Here is a 7,919-nt window from a genome sequence, read left to right on the forward strand (position 1 = left end):
AATCACTTGCAGCTTAGAGCTTGATAAGTCACTCCTGCACGCTCACGATCCTTATCTGAGCAGAGCAAAGATTTTAATGAGCGTTTAGCACATAAAGCTGCTTCTTCAACCTCTGCTTGTCCTCCAATTAAATATGAAAGAAACGACTTAGTCATCCAGAGCTTGTTAGATGATTTTAAGACAGCGGTATCAAATCCCACAACTTTTCACACCTATTAAAATGGCACTTTGTCATTTGAAGGGGAGATTTTGATAAGCGCGATGCAATTAACAGATGCAGCCTTTGTTACCAGACTGCTCGTGATGAAGCACAGGCTCCTTGACATTCCATCTCCTTCCCTCAAAGGCGCTGCGCAGCAGCAAATTTATGGTTTCACCACGTAAAAGGAGAATTTGGGCAGGTTACCTTCAGAACCACTCAATAAGGCTCTTTCACTCCAGGAAGGCGGGTGGCTGCTGGAAAGCCAGAGAGGCACTCCCTTCCCCCTCCAAAAATGCTGCATGGAAAACACTCCCACCCCCTGCAGCAAGGAATTAGGCATTTATTAACAAGGAATCAACACTGTTCAAAAACATAAAAATAACAGGCCTCTAGTTATGATTTCAAGGGTAAAAAGCAGCTCTGGTGCAACTCAAGCGGGGCTGCATTAGGAATTCTGCTCACCGAATAAGAAGTTGCTCCCATGAAGGCAGGATGTCATTTGTCCGCCTGTGCTGCTCACTCTGAGCGCAGAAATAGAGGTGTTGAATTTTCTTTCCTCCAAGGGAGCCGTTTTGCTACCACCGCGTTAAGCAGTAACAACATTAACAACCTACGGGCACCTATAGGTTTAGACTTTGGACTCCCAAAAACGACTGCCTACCTCCACCAGCGGGGTATTTCGGCTCTTCTCCGGGGGTGACAATTACAGAGACCAATTATGTAAAACCTTTCATCCGAGAAAACGCGGAGCGCTACACAAACATTCATTAAGCCTCGCAACTCCTCGAGCTCGCCAGTTCAAAGCCTATCTCAAGCCACCAAAACTGGATCCCGAGAGCAGCATAACCGAGATAGCATGCAGCGCAGCAGGGCCAACCACTCGGCTATTTACGCAGCTCCACGGGCGGGTTTTACAGCCGGTTCTTTGGGAGCAGATAGGCACGGTGCTGCAGGAGCAGCGCTATCCCCACGGCTCAGGCTGACGAAAGGGCTTCTTCCCCCCCCCCCCCCCCCAGCTGGAAGCCACACGGTCACCTTGGTTTGCTGAGGAACTGAAAGCTGCGCTCGTTGCTCCAAGTGAGGTCTCGGAGGAAGTAACGTTGAGAAGAAACCGTTTCCACCGTGCTTGGACTTTTAAGCTTTCCCTCGGTCCTTACACAACTCCCACGTGAACGCGCTATTAGAAGTAATACCCGCTCGCCCCAGCCATATTTTGGCTGGATTTGTGGATATTCAGAAGCCCTTCTCCGGCTGGTTGCGGGAAAGCCCGCTCAGGAAGCGGCAGGAGGCAGAGCCGCGGGCCGGCCGGCCGTTCAGGAGGCCCCGCGAGCCCCTCACGAGCGGCCCGGAGGTGTCCGGCCCCGGCCCCGCAGCACGGCCCGGCCTCCGGCCCGCCTCTCCGTCACAGCCGGGAAGGCCCGGAGCGAGCAGGCCCGCGGCAGGGACGCAGCCAACCGCCCCTCCACGGCCCCCGCAGCCGCCATGGCCGACCGGGAGCGCGGGCGCTGCGCGCGGGGCCTGCTCGCTGCCTGCTCGCCGCCCGCCCACCTGCCCGCCCGCGCCCGCCCGCTCCCCCCCGCCGCGAGACCCGCCGCGCCGCCAGAGGCCTACCCGGAGCGCGGGGACAGGGGAGGGAATCCCGGCGGCACGCAGCGCGGAGCCGCCAGGCTGGGCTCGGCGCGGCGCGGCCGGATCCCCCCTGAGCCGAGCGGCGGCGGCGGGAGGAGCCGCGGAGGCCGCGCCAATCCGCGCCCGGGGCGGGGCGGGGCGGGACGGGCCTGGGCCCGCCGGGGAGGTACGCGGAACGCCGCCCCCGCGCCGTGCCAGGCACCGCGCCGCCCGCGCCAGGCAGCGCCGCCGGAGTGCTGACCGCCTCCGCGCCCGTGGGAGGGCCGGGGCTGCCGAGGAGCGGCTCGGGGCGCGGGGCCCTCCCTTCGGCCCCGTGCTATTCGTAGGATCTTGGTGCCTTCCACGGGGCTCGCAGCTCTCCGCTGGTCCCGAGATCTCCATACTATCCAGAATTCTCTTCAGGACATCGGTGCTCTCCTCAGAGTGCAGCCAGGCACTGACACATCATACAATCGTAGAATCACAGAATGCCCTGGGTTGAAAAGGCCCACAATGCTCATCCGGTTCCAACCCCCTGCTATGTGCAGGGTCGCCAACCAGCAGCCCAGGCTGCCCAGAGCCACATCCAGCCTGGCCTTGAATGCCTGCAGGGATGGGGCATCCACAGCCTCCTTGGGCAACCTGTTCCAGTGTGTCTTGTAGGGTCCCAGCAGGTTTTCCCCAGCAGGGCCCATAGGTTCCAGGCCTGGGATGTCTGAAGGCAGACCCCAAGATTTGGAGCCACATGTTCACCCTGATGTCTCAATATGAGCACTCTCTCAATGTCTTCATGCCTTTGTGCTGGGGGCTGTAAGGTTGAGCAACCAACATGATGACACTGAAAGCAATGGGATTGCCGGCTTAGAATCATAGAATTGGAACAGACCTCAAAGATCCCAAAGTCCAACCCACCCCCACCACACCCACTGACCATATCCCCCACTGAATGCCACATCTCCACTGCTCTTAACACCTCCAGGGACGGTGATCCCACCATTCCCTGGGCAGACTGTGCCAAACTTCCACTGTGCTCCATGGCACTGACAGCTGATGAGCAGCTTTAATGCACCGACAGGCTAAAAATGAAACAGTCCTCCACAAGCAGCCAAAGTAATTCATTTGGCTTTAAAAACTACCTAACTCCTGACTGCTGGGCAGAAGGAGGTTAGTGCCATTAGGCCATGGAGGATGTTAGGACCATCAGCAGCACAGCGCCAGCCATTTCAGCTGGCTTGTTCTGCTGTTTCTTCCTGAGCACAACAACTAACTACATTCTGTCATTGTTTGTGTGGTTGCTACTCTCAGCTGACCAAAACACAAGCTGTTTTTTTCTGCTGTGGACGTATCCAGGAGGCACTGCAGGCCCTGGGCCGCAGTTGGTCACACCAGCATCACCCCAGGCATTGCCGCTGTGCTGTCCTGCACAGGGAAACCTCAGCCTGCTGGGTGAAAGGGTGGCAACCAGACAAATCCTCTCAACCAAAGGCATTGAGAACAAGAGAGAAATGCAAAGGGAATGCATTGGGAGAAGGGGAATTAAGCGGTGTCACCAGATGGTAGTGTGAGCCTCAGAGTTCCCTGTAAGGAGCCTCCCCCCTCCTCAAAAGATTTCAGCAGTTCATGGCTACTTAGAGAGACGCAGGGAGCGATGCAGGTCCCTGCGGGGGACCACAGATGATCAGGGTGAGATCAGGACTGGGGCTATCTGTAAGCAAACCAAAAAGGGCTGATTCCTGAGGCCTGCAGGGAGGCTGCGATGGAGAGACTACTTCTGCATAATGCAATACTGCAAAAAGATCCCTGAGACCATTCTCAAGCTAAGAGCAGCGTACCGCGTCAGCACAGCACCGTGCCTCAATAGTCCTACTGAGCAACAGAACTAATTAGCCAAGGCACGGGATCGCATTAACACGGCATCTCAGATGGCTGAGGTGAATCTCCCAAAGCCTCTGGGGGCACTTGGCTACAGGCACTGTTCACAAAGATGGAGAGAGGACCAGAGGGAAAATGCTGGCAAAATGTGCTCAACGTCAAACACCGCATTGGTGAGAGGACTGAAAACAGAACCTGCAGTTCCTCATCTCTACAGTACTTTCTTTACTGGACCATAACAAAATCCCAGAACAACAATGGGGTTTTGCTGCTGGTGACACAGTAGCCTCATTTGTTCCACAGGACTATTAGGTGTTTTGGTATAGGATCACAGTGATTTCTTTCCCCTAGCCTTCTCACTAGCCCAGCACATTTCAGTGACACACACAAGAAGATACCACCAGTTGTCTTAAAGGGGAATGAAAGCTGTCATCATAGACTCCATGACTGTACAGACCCAATCTTTTGTTGTAAGTTGATAAAAGACAGCGCAATGCCATTTGCTGCTAAGTGACTTCTAACGATTAAATAAGGTTTCTCCTCCCATCATCTCCCCCCCACCCAGGGCATTTAGTGATAATATAAGACAGATTTTGCATGTTGTTTAGCTTACATGGCCATCTGGCACTTTTGCATTTCAGTAGCCTTGAACATTGAAAAAACAACAGATAAAGAAAACCAGTCCTATCTTATCAGAGACCTGGAGAAGTTTAACTCTCTCAGAGTACACAGGATTAACCAGGTCACTACAGCTCTTTATTTATAGTTTCCATCTTAATTAGCAGTCATATTCTGCAAAGCTTTTCCACTCTAAACCCAGCTGTTCCTTATCTCCTTTGCCGTTGTTTTAGTGGTGAAGCACTTTACTCCAGCAGTCACACCCAGCTTCTAAATCAGACATTGTGCTCCTGGGTGGTGGAGCCACATGCTGAGAAATAAACCACAGGTTTTAACCCAGAATAAAAAACGACTGGTGTCTTGTCAATGCTTGGGGGGAGGATGCTCTTTTCAAATGAAAACATAGCGGTCCTGACCTAACTCAATTCGAAACCTACCTAATGCTGCTGAAACATCAACTAATACCACTGCGCTAAGCAGTTTCTTCATCTGCTTTTGCTAAAGGGGATAGCTGTACATTCACCCACAGTAACCTCACTCCAAACAGTGCCTGGAAAGAACTCGAAGTGTGCTCTCCACTCAGCGGGGGCTTAGGGTTGATCCTGCATTTGTTCTGGGGTTAATTCCTGCTCTTGTCTTCCTCATTGAAAGGAAAAAAAAAAAAAAACAAAACAAAACGAAGAAGGCCTGAATCTCTTTGGAAGTGAATGTAATTTCCTTTAAATTCATTACGAATATGGCTTTTAGCCTTGGAGCATGAGACCAGCTGCAGGATGCTTCCACCTGTAGAGCTGAGTGAGAAAGGCTTTTGACCGGAATCTGTAACAGCAGGGAATGTTCATTGTAAACACAGTGTAAATAACAGAGGATGTAAAGATATGCAGAGATAAAAACTACCCAGACTTTGTTTTCAACTACACATTTTAAGATTGCTAGTTTGCATTTTTGACTCGATGCAGTGAAAGCTGGGAGCTTATAAATGTGCTACGACATCTGACTGCTAGGTATCAGGCTGCCAGAGTGCAACTTAACACCTTGAGTTGGCTACCTCACCTTGCTATTTATAACCCAGAGAGTGTGAGACAGCTCCCACTGGTGAGTGGAAACTCCCACCTCCCTCAAAGAGTCCTGGCTGCAGGAAACATCACAAAGAGGGCTCGCCCAATGGACTGAGGTTACCATTTTAACACCACGGGCTGCAGGGACTGTGCTTGATGTGGTTTGTTGCATATAGTTGAGGCGGTGGAGAAAACACCAAGAAAAGGGAAGCTCTCTTTGTCCTGGTGAGAGTTCCAACATATATCTCCTTGGCCCCAGGTAGGACTGTATACGTGCTACCCTCCCAGGCTATAGGTTGACACATCAGGGGGTTTGTGGGTCACTGTCACTGCTGTGCTACGTGGACTCCTTGTGGAGGCCTTCTTCCTTTGAGAGCAGGAGAGCAGCAGCTATGTGATGCTGTGGACTACAGCTTTGTAACACCATTTGCCTGAACTTTTGCCAAAAATACATTCAGAAATTGTAATTATTTCTAGTCTATATTTAAGGATAGATTTCTCTATGTATTGCTCTCCAGTAATGGGCATTTATGCAAGGGTAGGAAGAATTACCCTCACAAGCACGATATCTCACATGAAAGAATGTAGAGTAGAAAGAGCACGTTAGCAGATTTCCACAGAATGATTTCCCTGATGCAAAATGTATCTGATAATGACACTCATATTGCCAAGAAACAGGGAAATTCAAATTGGTTCTCAAAGCTTCAGTGGCTTAAATGTAAGCATATTACCACAGAACCATCAGGACTGCATGAGAATGACACATCTAATCTTTTGGGCACGTATAATATCTGTACAAGATAATGAGTTTATGTATTCATATTGCTTCTTTATCTCTGTTAAATGGTAACTTGTTTATTCCTCTTAACGCAGTAACATCAGTAGCAATCAGGAATCTGGCTGAAAAAATAAATTACCATGCTTTATCTTAAAGTGACATTGAAATACTTTAAAATCATGGCATTATTCACATACAAAAAGACCACTGCAGTGTCCTAGATATCGTTAGTGGAAAGTGTAATTGCAGTGTGTTAAGGAAACTCATTCTGGCTGTAGCCTAGACAGCTCAGGTAACAACCAGTGAAGCTGCAGGCATGATCTGAGCTTGCCAGGAACCTAAGTTACGATCTCACATTACCAGCTTGCATGGAGTGTGCCCAGCTAGGCTATCACTGATGTTACTTGAGCTGGTGAGGTTAAAGCCCAGGCTGTAGTGTAGCCACACTGCCTAAACTCAGTACTTACAGACACTCAAGAAGAAATTAACTAAGCAACAGCTCTGGACTAGATGCTCTCCCAGTATGAAATAAGAAAAAAATGATTTTTATTATGAACTGTTTATTACTATTTTACAGTAAATCAAGAATTTTATAGTCAGGATTTTCAAAGTTTCCAAATCTTTGCTCTATCCCTGGGCAGCCCACACAAGGAAATGTGTGGTGGCATTTCTCTGCCAGCTGTATTCTGTGATGCACAGAGCCAGTAGCAAATGGTGCAAAACAGATCACTGCTGCAAGCAGCAGCTCTGCACTTAGACTGAGCAGTCTTTAACCCACTTCTTGCTGTCTCCATTCACTGTAACCAGGTCTAAATAAAAATTTACTGATGTTTTACCATAGCACTGCTTAGGAGATGCTGCTTGCAAGATATGGCTGTCACCCAATGCTGACCACTGCACTAAGCAGTTTCCTGTATGGCCATACTCATACAGTGTCTACATTTTTGCAGTGCCACCAAGTGGCTGATTTCCTCATCAACACTTCTGCATTTTTATTGTGATAAACAAGTGCAGAACAAATCACCTTGCATGTGAGCAGCACCAAACACCACCACACAAGCAAGCCGGGACACTGCTCTTGGATTTATACTCTTGCATATGAGAGAACGAACATGAAAGATACCTAACAGGTGAGGAATATATTTAAGCTTCTTAGAAAAGGTTATCCTTGACATAGCTGAAAAATCCCATAGTGTGTTCATAAATCTCAGACAATACTTTATTCAAGCCCTTACAGGGGCTTGAACAAAGTTACCTCAGGAATTCCTCATGCTATGGTGGCAATGCTCCACTGATACCTTCTTCTCGCTCACAGCACCCTCTGGGAACATCAGTGCTTTTCTGTCACAACAAACAACCAGAACAACGCCCCCAAACTGGCTCCGTGAGGTGGCAAGCAGGCCGTGTGTAGATAGGCGTATGCTGGCAGCAAGAGCTTGGCATGGCTCCTCCGAAGGCCTAACCGAGGTCCTGAGGGCACAGACCCCCACCCGGGCCACTGAAATAATCATAGAAGATACAAAACCCCACAGCGCCTCAGCCCGACGCCATCTTGGAGCACCTCCGCTCCCAGAGGTCCCCACCCCGCGCAGCTCACCAGCCAATGAGCGGCAAGCGCAGGGTGGGGCAATGCTCAGCGCAGCAAATGAGCATCAAGCATGGCGATGACGCTGGCCAATAAACAGCTCACCCCGCGACTTAGGCTCTGCCCATCAACCGTCCGTTAGGAGCGAGCTAATGAGAGCCCGCTGATTGGCCGGGGCTGGCCAATCAGAGGCGCCAG

The 7,919-nt window shown here is 50.4% G+C and overlaps 1 protein-coding gene across 29 annotated transcripts in view; it reads right to left on the reverse strand.

The window, feature by feature from the left end:
- Nucleotides 1-7,717, reverse strand: part of FBXO34 (F-box protein 34) — a 41,989-nt gene extending 34,272 nt beyond the window's left edge. For 20 of the 29 annotated variants that reach the window (XM_046941881.1, XM_015287517.4, XM_046941876.1 and 17 more), the window contains exon 1: nt 1,814-1,878. The gene's annotated coding sequence lies outside the window, so the exon portion shown is untranslated. 29 annotated transcript variants of the gene reach the window in all.
- Nucleotides 7,718-7,919: the final 202 nt, after the last annotated feature.

Source organism: Gallus gallus, chromosome 5, assembly GCF_016699485.2.
Source record: "Gallus gallus isolate bGalGal1 chromosome 5, bGalGal1.mat.broiler.GRCg7b, whole genome shotgun sequence".
Classification (NCBI taxonomy): Eukaryota; Metazoa; Chordata; class Aves; order Galliformes; family Phasianidae; genus Gallus; species Gallus gallus.